This window comes from Triticum dicoccoides, chromosome 2A (genome assembly GCF_002162155.2).
Source record: "Triticum dicoccoides isolate Atlit2015 ecotype Zavitan chromosome 2A, WEW_v2.0, whole genome shotgun sequence".
Classification (NCBI taxonomy): Eukaryota; Viridiplantae; Streptophyta; class Magnoliopsida; order Poales; family Poaceae; genus Triticum; species Triticum dicoccoides.
The window spans coordinates 182639045-182641714 of NC_041382.1; positions in this window are offsets into that span (position 1 = coordinate 182639045).

Below are 2670 nucleotides of genomic sequence, written 5' to 3' on the forward strand. Positions count from 1 at the left end.
TGTGGATCTGATAATGGGAGAGCACAACATTGAAGAAAGCAGAAAATGGGGGAACCAGATGCGCCCATAGGGCGTCGGCGAAGAATCGGACCTCCGTGACGGTCCTAGCAAGAAAGGCGCGGGATGCGGGCCAAACTGTGGTCCAGCCGCACTCGTTGAAGATGGAAGCGAGGGCGGAGTGGACCTTGTCCAAGGCCTCCGGGTTGAGTATGATTGACCGATCGACGGCGGGAGCCGCCGCTGGAAGTGCGCAGGACGAAGGCGCGGGCTTCTTCCCCCTTCCCTTCTTTGTCGGCGCCATGGCGTTGGGGAAGGGGAAGAGATCAAGCCAGATTGGCGGCGGAGGTTGGAGCTCAGAGAAGAGGAAAGATAGGAGGCGAGCGGGCAGCCAAAGGAGGAACAACTGTGTGCAACTACGGGTCCGCTTAGCCGGGCGCGTAGCAAGGCGTCGTGAGAAGTGCAGACACCCACGCCCAATCAACCGCCACACGGCGCCCAAGGCCGTAGGCTGTTAGGGCCCGCGGCGCTTCGCGCTTGCCCCTTTGCTTCTCTACTAAGCCAAGCCCACGCGCGCCTTGGGCATGGGGGCTACTATCAGCGTTCTGGGAACGGGGGTCCCCAGACTTGCCTGCCTGCGGCATGGCTCAAGTGGGGGCCCAGCGCGGCCCATCCTCATTAGCTCAAGCTCAAGACCCTCGCGAGGGGCCAAGCCTCGCGGGGCGGATGACAGGAAGCTTCCTCAGAGGCAGCCTCATCAGGCAGGCTCGCGAGGAGGCGGAGAGATCAAGGCAGGGGTACCTCACGAGAAACCCATGACACAAGCCATGACGATCAAGACCAGGCGGGCGCCAGGTGGGCGCCGGCCTGTGCAGTGTCCTTGTTTTCCCTTTGGTGCAAAGGGGGCAAGCACAGGACAAGGCATCAGGCAAAGGTTACCATTCTGATGCAACGAGACCAAGACCGTGGAGCCCAGGACGGTGTCATCGCCAGTGCTTTTGGCAGCCGAAGACCACCTTTGGTCAGGATAACTTGTATTAGATGTTCCCCTTTGAAATGGCCAATTGTTGGCGCCCTTCCCGCTCATTATTTGGGGAGAGGCCCAGGGCCTCTATAAATAGAGCTAGCCACCACACAAGGAGGGGACGACGGCTGGAAATCTAGTAGAACCATAGCAAAGAGAGAGGAAGAGGAGACTGAACTCACCCTAGCAGTTCATCGCACCAGCTCAAGAACCCCTCTCGCGAGGCTGTTCTTCCCTTGTACTGTCCATCATCAGCCCCAGAGGCAATCCACCACACCACACACTGGAGTAGGGTATTACACCACAATGGTGGCCCGAACCAGTATAAACATCGTGTCCCTTGTGTTGTTCATCATTTTCATCTTAGTTCGCACGAGAGGATCGGACGTAGATCGGTAGGGGAGAGATCTCCGTGTGCACCCCAGTGTTCGAACCTCAAGGGTCTGCCGGAACCCGAAACCCAACATTTGGCGCGCCAGGTAGGGGTGCGCTGGAGTCCTTCTTCCTCTGCGTCGCGTTCCGCCGCTTCTCCACCCAGATGTCAAGCAACCCGGATGCCAACACCAACCGCTGGGCGGCGTGGCCCGCCCACACCATGTCGCCGCCTCAGGGCAACCTCAACCTTGCGCCTCAGGGCACTGCGGGGGCGCGGGCGACGCGGCCAGACGCCGCTTGCCCTCACGCCACGGCAGGTGCGGGCCACAGCAAGGGCCTCGAACCACGGCAGAATAACTTTGAGGTGGTTTCCTACCCTACCATAATATCTTCGTTCGTTCTCCACTATTAGTGAATTTGGATTGACTCTTTGTTGCATGTTCAGGGATAGTTATGTGATCCAATTATGTTAGTATTGTTGAGGGAACTTACACTAGCGAAAGTATGAACCCTAGGCCTTGTTTCAATGCATTGCAATACCGTTTATGCTCACTTTTATCATTAGTTACCTTGCTATTTTTATATTTTCATATTACAAATACCTTTATCTACCATCCATATACCACTTGTATCACCATCTCTTCGCCGAACTAGTGCACCTATACAATTTACCATTGTATTGGGTGTGTTGGGGACACAAGAGACTCTTTGTTATTTGGTTGCAGGGTTGCTTGAGAGAGACCATCTTCATCCTACGCCTCCTATGGATTGATAAACCTTAGGTCATCCACTTTAGGGAAATTTGCTACTGTCCTACAAACCTCTGCACTTGGAGGCCCAACAACGTCTACAAGAAGAACGTTGTGTAGTAGACATCAAGCTCTTTTCTAGCGCCGTTGCCGGGGAGGTTAGCGCTTGAAGGTATATATTTAGATCTTGCAATCGAGTCTTTTAGTTTCTTGTTTTATCACTAGTTTAGTTTATAAAAGAAAACTACAAAAAATGGAATTGAGTTTGTCTCATACGCTTCACCTTTTTAATATCTTTCGTGAGTATGATGGAAAGGATAATTGTGCTCAAGTGCTAGAATAAGAAATCTATAAAATGTTTGGCACTAAATATTTGAATGATGAGCATGATTGCAATGTTGTTAGTACGAATTCTTTGAATATCCATGATACTAATGATGATTGCACTAGTTATGATGAAAATGTCTCCTATAAACATGTCAATTTTTGTGGAGTGCATTGGGTTTGTAAGTACACACCAAATAG